The following is a 12647-nucleotide window of genomic DNA, read 5'->3' on the forward strand; positions in this document are numbered from 1 at the left end:
AATTAAGGGGTATTAATCTGTGATTACTTATCATATACATCGGGTTACATAAAATTGGTATCCGATAGATAGTGGAATGTGTCACTTCCGCCTTACTTCCTGTTCTTTGTTTGGTTGTGGCCTTAGGGCAGATTCATCCTTTCAACTGTCTGTTCAATCTCGATTATATATAACTCGTATGTACTAAGCGATTAGATATGGTAGTAACATCACATCTAGTTTATAGGGCAAACACACCTTCAACTAGTTTTTCTTTTAAATAAAACTAGGTATCATTAAACTAAGTATGGTAATTATACTTGTAGTTTTCAGTCTTAGAACGATTAAGACGACAAATTGGTTTTATGGATAATATAGGATTTTTCTGGGATAAACATCGTTATTTTTACAAGCAAACATATTTACAAAAGGTTCAACACTTATTTACAAAATATTATTTTCAGAAGGATCACACTTATTACTTCTAAAAATATCATTAATTTTAACTCTATAATTACCTAGTGAATATATTAGGGCTATATATAATGAAGATCTGATAGGCAATGGAATGTGTGATTTCCGCCTTTCTTCCTGTTCCTTTTTTGTTTGTGGGATTAGGGCGGATCTACACATTCAACTTTCGACTCGATCTGGATTATATATATCTTAAATTCATTAAGTAATCATAGAAGGAAATGGTATGATCATATTACTTATCTTTACTTACTAAGCAAATATAGGACTTTTTGTAGGAATACACGAACTTTTCCAAAGAACAAAGAATATACTTTCTAAAATAAAATGCATATGAACTCACCAACTTTAATGTTGACACTTTTTCAAACCACTTGAATTCTCAGGAAAGTTAATAGACAGGTACCCTCTCTTGTGATGCGAAGACGGAGCATAATAGTATTACGTCTTATCTTTTGGCTATAGTTTTAATGTAAATCAGTTAATGTTTTGAAAGAAATGTAAAGATTATATAATTGTTGTGATGTTGTACATGATGTCCTCCGCCCCCGAACATTTCCACCGTTCTAATATGGGGGTGTGACACAGTATCGTATAGATCCATACACAAATTCACACTCTCCCTCCAGGGAACTTAGGTTATAATTTCAATGCTTGGTAGGTAGTTAGGTAAGTAGTCGAAGGGTGTCTTACAAAGCTATACTCACGGTTACATGTAGAATAATTTAAAATCTATGGTAATGAATAACTGTTTATATGTTTTTTACTGTGATAATACATGTTTTTAGTAAGATAGTACTTATTTTCCATAAAAAAAAACGAATTATAGTTTATATGTTCCTTTGTATTGTATCTCTATATTTACTGATAATGATATAAGTGTTCAATAAACTATACATATTATAGTTTATAACTATGTTCTTGTATCGTCTCATGAATTGGTAGAATAGTAAGGATGTTCAATAAACTATACCTAATATAGTTTATAAGTGTATTACGTTTGTAATGTACTTATTCTGAAATTTTTCCTCTACTTAGCATGTTACAAAGGTTTAAACGTTTGTACTCATATATATATATATATATATATATATATATATATATATATATATATATAGTCACACCAACGAACCATCAGAAATAACGGCGGATACGTCCGGGGTGGGTGATGTCATGCATAGTATTACAACAGTTGTCTCATACTAAGCATAGTAAACACAACCAAACATTGAATACATACATGAAAAGGTTTTACATTGTCTTAGTACATAGTTTTATACATAACAAAGTAAAATGAAAAGACGAGATTATATCGCACCGACTTCTCCAAAATCCTAGAAGTACCTGTCTACAAATCCCTGAGGATACAAGCAGTTTGAAAGAGTATCAACATAAAGCTGGTGAGTTCATAAATATTTTGTTTTGGTGGAAAATGTTTCTTTGATCCGTTTGAAAAGTGTTCTTTTAAGAAAATCCTATATTTTCTTGTGAAAGGTATTTGAATATCCGTTAGTTATTTTGTAAAACAATTTATTTTTGGAAGGCTGAGTTATCCCTGGAAAATCCTATATTTTCCTTAAAAGTTGATGGTTGGTTATCTGTTCTTGTCTGAGGTGTACAAGTATCTACCATACTTGTATCGTTAGACGTAGTTTTCTTGAAAGACTTTGTTTGATCTTTGTGAGGTGTATTAGCCTTATTACCTAAATAAAACTAATAAATACGAGGTGTACTAAATCTTAAGAGTATTATTATTACCTTCTAGTAATCTAATCGGTTATTACCTTGTGGTTAATTTCCTTGTTTCATCATTACAAAAGTAAATCTTTGTTATCTAGGTTGCGAGTTTTATAACCATATATTAACTTGATATGGCACGTATCGGGGCCAGTATCCTTTATGACTTTGTCACCCGTAGACCTCCGATCCCACTATAGCTAGCAGCGAGGTGCGGGGTAGTCAGTCTCGTATAGATGTATACACAATAGTCACGCTCTCCCTACAAGAGATTCTGGTTACAAGAGCTAATCCTACATCCTGATTCTTAGGGGTGTTACCAAGGACGTGTCTCCAACTTTTGACTAACAAATTTACAAGTAACGATTATGAAAATCCTATTTATGGGTTGCATGGATCCTCTATAAATATAATACATTTTACGATAAGATTTACAAGTTCATTACCTTAGTTTTGAAAACTGTCTCTACGAGTTGATTTCTTACTCATTTAGGAAAACTGTTTTCCGTGTTAAAAGCATACTAAGCATATAATTATATTAAATAAATAATAGATTTTGAGTAGAAGGTTCCTTGTACTTTTGCTTGTATCACCCTTGAAAACATGAAAAACTCGGAAAAAGCATAGGGATATGAACTCACCTCGGACGATTTGAATGAAGGATCGATACGGAATGCGGGATTTTCAAGTGAAGCCTTGAATGCAATTTGATCCTAATTAACATGTAAAGACACACATAAAGGAGTCAAATGAAGGCATTTCCTTACGAAATTTGATGGAGAACCACTCTAAGAACTTGGGACTACCTACACTAAGTGCTAGGACCTTAAAGGATTGCATGAGGGAGGTATATGGCCACCCTAAAGGTATGTGCAGCCATGGGTATGCGGCCCAAGGGGTGTGCAGCCATAAACTCATGATAGAAGGTGCCTTTGACGTGTTTTCAAGGTCCATACTTGCATCCATCAAGTGTTCTAGTTCCATACTTAGTTATAGTACAAGTTTAGGGTCTTAGAAATGGGTTTGTCATCCTATGGTGTGTGTGTGATCGTACACGGGAGTGTGCTACTGCACACAAGGAGTGTGATGTCACACTCCTTCAAAGAGATGAAGAACATGGTGAAATTCAATGATTATAGGCTTAGATTAAGTGGTTCTTCAAGCACAATAAACTAAGGGATGGATTACTCACGTTTTTGAAGCCTTGGGAGGTTTTGTGGTTGAAGAAGCTTGAGAGAAATGGTTTCGTGTGCTGCCAGGATGTTAAAGGAATGAAAGCAAAGGGGTCCACCCTTTATATAAAGGTGGGTATGCTGCCATAACGGGGGTGTGCGGTCGCACACCCATGTGTACGACCATACACCCTTCCTAAAGGTGTGTATGGCCTGGTTTTGACACTATACCACTTGTTGACTCATTCCTAACCTCAAAACAACGGTTTTGTATTATTTCTTGAAATGATTACATAGGTGTTCAAGTTCACCCTAAACTATACCTTTAATAGGCTACACCATGTGATACTATCCTCACGGCTATTGCATAATTTGATGAAGTCCTCATCCTAGATTTCTCGCATTGTTTTCCGCTTCATCGAGAATCATGTGGAATACCCTTGGCCTTGGCGGTGTGTTTGGCCTTTCTGCTTCATTCTTCTTTGGGAAATTATTTGAAAGATGCCTTCCTTCTTTACATTCATAAGACACCCTCTTGTTGGATTTACACTCATTGGTATAATGCCCATGCTTTCCACACTTGAAACATGTCACCTCCTCTCAAAATTTTATGAAGTGTTTCTTCTTTCATTTAGCACACCATCTTGCTTCACCTCCTCCTCCTCCAGACTTCGGGAATTTTCTCTCCTTGTTGGACCTTGAAGATCCTTCATGCTTCCTTTCCTCGCCAACTTCAGCTCTCTCCAGACCCTTCTCTCTTATCTGGGTCTCCACATTCTTAGCAACCCAGATGGCGGCTTTCAGAGTTGTTGCTTGCTTGACCATTGGACCAAAGTCCGCTGGTAATCCGTAGGAAAACTTGTTGACCTTGGAGAGCTCAGTTGGAACTAGATAAAGAATGAGCTTCCTCTTCTCCATAAAACTTGCAGCATACTCGGTGACACTTATCCTCCCCTTCTTCAGATTCCAGAATTCATTGTTGATCTCCAGAAGATCCTGCTCAGAGCAGTACTGCATCTTTAATTGCACTAGGAAATCTTCCCAAGACATATTGTTTGCATCTCCCTTGGGCATCATGTTAGCTATTAGCTTCCACTAGCTCAATACTCCAGACTTTAATATAGGGACCGCAACAGGGTCTTTTGTTTGTTTCTACACTCATAACTCTCAAACATTATCGCCATCTCGTAGATCCAGCCCATAACTTCCACCGGTGATGGGTTTCCAGAAAGACTCGGGAGTTTAGATGCCATGAAATCCTTATACTTACATCCATGTCCATCATTTCCTCCATCCTGATTGTTTTGTCTAACTATTTGTGGGTTGGCTTGCCCAACCATCCCACTGTAGTTCCCTCCTTCTCACTGCCCATCATTCAACCCACGCAGTTCAATAGGCATCATAATTTTTTTCTCGATTTTGTTGAAGTAAACACCTTGTTTGCTCCATTTGACGATCCAACATCAATTGGATCATCGCTTGTACCCTAACCATTGTGATTGGCTCAGGTGCGGTTACTACATTAGGTATTTGTTCAATCACTGGGGGTTATTGATTCCTATTTCCATTTGCATTCCCGACTCCACTTCAGGTTGTTTACATTTTTATCTATACACCAAATCAGACGGTCGGTGTGTAATGACGAGAATTAAGATAGGAAAGATTTTATCAATGATTGATGTATAAATCCCCTTATCTCTCTAAAAAGTTATATGTTAGTTCTAATACCATAATTAAACATTTAGAAACCTGAACACATAAAGTTTCCAGATCCGGTCGGGAATAGACCATAGATCCTTTCATATAATTCATATCATAAATCATTTAGCACATAAAATCATGTTAGGTATTTTTCCCTAAATATGCTAGTGTTTGTGTCTATTCAGGTGTATTACCTAAATTTATTAGACATACTCCTCATGATCATCGCTTAGCATTCTAAGTTTAAGTCTACAAATAAATCATTATTCCTAGTCCGCTTAAACTAATGCTCTGATACCAACTGTGACATCCCCATTTTCACGACCAGTAAATACCGATTTTCTTTATGCTCTATAAAAATCAGAGTTCCTCTTTTAATAAAAATGTTTCCGAATTAGTTCCTACTAAAACATGATAAATACGTTATCAAAGAATTTCCGTAGAAAAGAATTTTTATTCGTTTTAAAACATTTGGGATGTCATCATCAATACGTAAACATAAGCATAAACAAAACTTACATTCATTTGTCACTAGTGATTTATATCTTCTTAATCTATCAGTGTAATGTGACGTCACATAAACACCTGTGATATAAATAAGCTGAGTGGGTAAGGTTGGGAAACCTGGTGAGTACATAGGGTTTTCAACCTATAATAATATAATTATTATGTTTAATCTTCAAACAATTAATCAACCCAATTACACATCCCCATTATCTTCTTTGCTCCTAAGAATCAACTATTCCTCGTTCATTTATTCCTAAGGATCGTCCTATAGAATTGGCATGAAGTCCATCATTACCAAGGTTTATAGATTACAACCGGTGAACAAGTAGTCCAAAACATCTGGTGAACACTTAGTTAAAAAAAAACTAGTGAAAACAATTAGTTTAAAAATACCTAGTGAACACACTTAGTTCAAAATACCTAATGAGCACCTAGTTCAAAAACACCTACAGGTTACCACCCTGTTAGCGTTCCACTGGACTGTCTAGTATAGTCCATGGTCGTCATCTATACTCCACTAGATGACTGGATCACTGTCAATATTGATGTTTTTTCATCGTGTTATCACACAACAACTATGTCATCTACCCATGTTTTACCAAACACGTTTTGTAGATATAAAATACATATACAGTTTAAATCATTTAAAACATGTATACCAATCTTTCACCCAACATACACAACAAGTATTCCGATAATATGCACACATAGCACATAATTTATATTAAAATACTTCGTATTTATGTGTAAGATGAAAGGAACTATGCACACACTTGGAAAGGTGGTGAATCGGTACTCGGACGACACTTCGTTTACTTTAAATAGCTCCTTTGATAGAACCTAGTATCATTACCACTAGAGTTTAGTTTAATGCTCGATGAGACTAAGTAATAGTCTAACTATTATTATTATTATATAAGCGTTAACACAATACTTTTCAGCCCCTATGTACAGACAAGGGCCAGACATGAAACACCGGAGGGCAAGTTCATTTTGGCATCTAGCACTTTTGAAATCCAGCAACCTAAGCAACCCACCAAACAAGATTACCCGTACCGCGAGTGGTTAAAAAGATATTATAACGACACTTATATAACTCATAATAATAGCCCAAATATTTTATATAAGGTCCTAATAGCATTACTATATTTAAATAAAAACTATATTTAAAAAAGCATAGGCGTATCTTACCTACGAGGGGGTTTGGCTAGAAGCTGGGCTCTGCAAGGGCAGAACTTCTGAGCCGAAAGCTCTTCTTCACGGAGCCGTCGAGCGCTCTGGGCTTTCTTAGCGCTAGGGGAGTTTTGGGAGGTTTAAAGAGAGTGTAGAGAGAAGAAAGAATGGTAAATGTGTGAAGAAAATGAGGGTTGTAGAGGTTCTATTTATAGGGTGGAATATGGCTGAACTTGGAGCCACATGTCATCATCTGGTGGCAAGACGGGGAGAAACCAATGGCCAAGATTGTGCCACGTCACCCATTTTTGCACATCACACTTCCGACTTCTAAAATCCATAAGTCTCGCATACGAGCTCCATTTTTTATGTTCTTTATATCCAAGCGTAGGTAAAAATAGTATCTACAGCTTTAAATTTTACTACGTCGGCTAAATATCGACCGATCCTAAATTTAACAGTATGAGGAGATTATACTATTAAATGTACGCGTAAAATTCATAACTTCTACATACGGACTCCGTTTTCATCTGTGTTTTTATTGTTGAGTTACTATTAATGAGATCTTCAACTCTTATTTAGATCGTGTAGGCCAAAAACCGCTCGAACTAAAATTCAAGTTTCGGGTCGTGCACTGCTATGCCAAAGTTTAGAAAATGCATAACTTACTCATACGAAGTAAGATTTGGGCGTTTCTTTTTTTCTTTTTTTTTTTCTTTTCTTTTTTGTATGTTCTCGGTTTAACGTATACTACAACTTTTGTTTAGATCACTAAGGATTAAAAGTCATCTATTGTAAATTCACTATTTACGTCTCCCGTTGTGGTGCCGGTTTTGCCGTAAAACTTCACTAACGATGTGGCAAGGTGCAAAGTGCTATTTCATGGATTAACATCAAATTCACATTTTCCTAAGGTACTTAAGATTGGAATTTTAATGAAACTTTTAGTTACTTTGTAATTATCATTATACTTTTAACGAGAATTAATGTCCTGTCCTACCCGTTCGACTAACGACACCCCACCAGTCAAGGAAGTGGTGGGTGAGAGTGGACACCCATTAAACCACTATTTTATAGGTAGTAACCTTATACCCCCTTATAGACCGACTTCGTGAATGAGGCCTACTAATGGTAAAACTGACTTGTCTTATACACACACACACACACACACACATATATATATATATATATATATATATATATAATCATTAACCTTTTAATATTATAATAGTATTATGTTTGAATTTTAAACTTTTAAAATTCTAGGGTTTGGAATTAAAGTATTCACAAGTGTGACTTTACAAATTCTAAAACATGAGGGCAAGTTTTGAAACTATTCAAAACTTTTTAATTCCATAACTTATGAGTTTAATGACCTTTTAAAAGAAAAAATTTTCATTTTCCATAACTTGAGGAAAATTTATGGAGTCCATTAAAGGCAGTTAGATCATTATTTTAATTAATACAATAATCAAATAATTCATCCATGATGTAATTAAACTCATAAGAAAAAGATAATTCATATCAACAATCTTCAACAAATTAGCCTAATCATATAAACTAATACAAATTTTGAAATTATGACAATTATCCTTTAATTGGACAAGGATGATCGTTACCTTATCAAAAAACAAATTTCATGGTTCAAAAAACAGTTTAGAGTAATGATCCTAATCGAATTCTGGCCAAAAACTCGAAATTCTACACATAGGACCACCAAATCGGCGAGTACATGAACTGGACTCGTCCAGTTGGTTTGTTTTTGAGTGGACACGTCGAGTCAGCTAGTGGACTTGCCGAGTTCACCAGTCAAAAGGTAGAAAATTGATTTTTCCAGCTTTGAAAACAAGTGAGCATCAAATATAACAAAAAACAATCCTAGGCTCTGATACCACTGATGGGTTTTGAGCACTCTAACAACCGTAAGGTGCACATACAACCCTAGATGCTTTGGATCTATGTTTTCTCTAATTATACATGCAATTTGATTTTCCAAAGCATTATCCTAACTAGCATACAAAGGATGGGTACTTGAATAATAAAACTAGTTAGATGAGTTACCTTTCCTTGTAGCATGTTAACTTTGACCTTTAAGAGCCTAGCACCCAAATATGATCCCTCAAAATGATTCAGAAAACACCACCAACAATGAAGGACTTGAGAGAAATGACTATCTATCACAGAATTTGCTATGAATCTTCCAAAGAACACATGGGGCCAATTTGGACACTATGGGGCTTCTTTTATAGTGTGGCAAAACCCTAATGCAGCATGACCTTTCGTATTACTTAGGATCCATGGGTTAAACCTCCATGGACTATCCATAGACCACCATATTGGTTTAGCGCATCCTAAATAACCATAGGCCCACACTATAAGAATCACTGATATACCAAATCAATCCATATACATTTAATTAGTCTCTTTTGATCACTAAATTAAATCAAAATTAATTCTTGATCAATACTAATTAAATAATAATATTTAATATTAATATATTAGAACATATAATATATTAATAAATCATAAATAGCCTCTTCTCAAATGGACCATGCTACTTTCGGGTTAAGTACATAGCAAATATAGTTATGGACTTGGTTAGTCTATCGACGATTACCCAAATGGTGTCATGATCACCTAGGGTCCTGGGCAGATTGGTTATGAAATCCATTGTAATTTACTCCCACTTCCACGCAGGTATCTCTAGCTGTTGAAGCAAACCTAAGGGCATCGGGTACTCTAGCTTGACTTTGGCACAAGTTACGCACTTGCCTACTTAGGTAGCAATCTCTTCTTTCATGTTTGGCCACCTATAGAGTTTCTTGAGATCTATATTCATCTTATCTGAACCTAGATGAACACAATATCGAGTCTTGTAGGCTTCATTCACCATGATGTCTCTGTGGACACCAAACTTTAGTGTCCAGATTTGATTCATGAAGTAACGAACTCTTTCACCCTTGATTTCTAAGTTATTCTCCATTCTTCTTAAGGCTTCATCTGTCACATTGTATGGCTTCAAGGATTCTAACTGAGCCTCCTTGATCTTTATGCACATATGTGAATGGATTGTCATTGTTAATGCCTTCACCCTACGACCTGAGTACTCCTTTCGGCTACGGGTGTATGCTACTACATTTGCTTTGTCGGGATGACATCGAATTTCGCATTCATAATCATTAAGTAGTTTTACCCATCGTCGCTGACTCATGTTATGTTATTTTTGATCAAAGATGTGTTGAAGGCTTTTGTGGTCAGTAAAGATGGTGCACTTGGTACCGTAAAGGTAATGCCTCCAGATTTGTAGTGCAAAGACAACAGCTCCCAAATCAAGATCATGAGTGGTGTAGTTGACTTCGTGTTCTTTAAGCAGTCTCAAGGCAGAGGCAATAATCTTTCCTCGCTGCAAAAGCACACAGCCTAGCCCCTTATTGGATGAATCACAGTAAACCACAAACTCTTCAAGCCCTTCTAGCAGAGATAAGATAAGGGTGATGCACATGATGGGTTTTGAGCATTCTAACACTTCCTAAGTGTACATGCAACCCTAATAACCTTGGATCTATGTTTGTCTAATTATCATGCAAAGTTGAATTCCAAGGTTATATTCCTATCTAGCATACATGGGGAACAATTTTAACTTAAAGTATAGATAGAATAACTTACCTTGTTGTTGTTTGTGTTCCTTGAAACCTTGTGAGCCTAGCACCCCAAGTGTGATGCCTCAAATGCTTCACACAACACCAAATGCTCTTGGAAGAACTTATGAGAGAACACACACTTCTCAAAAATCGGCCAAGCCCTCTTGTTTCTTAGTGTGTCCGATTTTAGGTGGAGAACATGTTTCTTATATAGTGTTGACACATCTAGGATTAAACCCTAATGTGTCATGACTCTTCATTTCCATGACCCATGGGTTTGTAACTCCCATGGAGCATCCATGGAGCATCCTATGGATGGAACCCAACTTGATAATCCATGGAGCCTCTTAGCCCACTATACAAGATATGGATGATTTACATAATCAACCCATATATTTAATTAGTTATCTTTTGATCACATAATTAATTCTAAATTAATTCTTGATCAAACTAATCAAATAATATTATTAATATATTAGAACTTATAATATATTAATAATCTCCAAGTGTTATTTCTCTCATTTAGTCTATCCAATTGCACGGTGCCATGCAACCCAAATGGACCATGCCGGGTCAGGTCAAGTACATACCAGAAATAGTTATGGACTTAGACACCTTATCCAACAGTCTCCCACTTGGATAAGTCTAATAACTATTATTGCAAGTATGACTTCAGGAACCGATCGGCAATCGTAGCTCTTTACAAGGTTTCTCGGAACTGAGAAGATGATGGTACGCCATTTAAGATAAGTGATCATATAATCCTCTGTTCTAGATATCAGTCGGACAAATACATGGAACAATGTCTTACTCATTGTCCAACAGTTTGTTTCCCGATTTCCGATTTGTTTGACAAAGAACTTAATTGAACACATCAACTTAGTTCTGACCGGGCCCGGTACATAGGTCAAAACAAAATCATCGAGGGGCCCAGATATCAGCTTCTAATCCAAGAAGGAACAGATAAACTTCGACTCATATGTTTGTTCTACCACTCATTGAATTATACACAAGAGCGCGATTTATAACATCGAGTTACCAATGCGTTTTTCGTACAATCAATGCATAACCAACTTGTAAGTAACAAATCATATCTCTAGGTTTGAAGACTTATACGATATTACTGTCTCACAATCACTCGAGATAGAATTCCATGAAGTGATTCCAGTGAGCGTGGGTTGAATCCAATGCTCAGAACTTTTGAGCACTCATGATTGCTGTAGCCTTGTCCAAGACCTCTACAACCAAACATGACAGTCTTGATTCATATCTACTTCCGACATATGACCGACTGTGGAGGTTTGAATAATATGTTATACCAAACAAAAATTATTCTGGAAGTCAAAACATGCAAAAGAAATATATTAAATGATCGACAAGAGATAGCAACACTTTACTCATAAATAAAACACTTTTATTCATCATCAGATATTAATTACACTTTACAAATTTGGAGGTTATCTAACTACTAAATCTAATATCATCCTTCATCCCTATGCTCCGAGCATGCTGGAGATGCTTAACCCGAGTCAGTCCCTTCGTGAGGGGATCTGCCGGATTCTCATCTGATGATACCCTCTTTGCCACGAGGAGTCCTTCTTCGATCCGATGTCTGATGAAATGGTATTTTCTGTCGATGTGTCTGGATCTCCCGTGATCCCTTGGTTCCTTGGCTAAGGCAACAGCACTTTCACTATCACAGAAAATTTCCATTGGCTCTTTAATAGCTGATACAACTCCAAGGTCTCCAATGAAGTTCCTCAGCCATAACGCCTTCTTTGCCGCCTCGCTAGCTGCAATATACTCTGATTCACAAGTAGAATCTGCCACTGTCTCTTGCTTGGAACTCTTCCAAGAAATTGCTCCTCCATTTAGGGTAAAGACCCAGCCCGACTGAGAGCGGAAATTATCCCTATCAGTCTGGAAGCTAGCATCACTATACCCTACAACTCTCAAGTCATCACTCCCACCGAGGGTAAGGACCCAGTCCTTAGTCCTTCGTAGATACTTGAGAATATTCTTTACCGCAATCCAGTGTGCCTTGCCAGGGTTCCACTGAAACCTGCTAACCATGCTCAGGGCAAAAGCTACATCAGGTCGAGTACACGTCATAGCATACATGATCGATCCTACAGCCGAAGCATAAGGTACTCGACTCATTTGTGCTATCTCAGCCTCAGTGCTAGGGCTTTGTGTCTTACTCAGTTTGGCGTTACTCTAGATGGGCAACTCTCCTTTCTTGGAGTCTTGCATTCTGAATCTC

The sequence above is a fragment of the Lactuca saligna genome, chromosome 4 (genome assembly GCF_052625555.1).
Source record: "Lactuca saligna cultivar CGN05327 chromosome 4, ASM5262555v1, whole genome shotgun sequence".
Taxonomy (NCBI): Eukaryota; Viridiplantae; Streptophyta; class Magnoliopsida; order Asterales; family Asteraceae; genus Lactuca; species Lactuca saligna.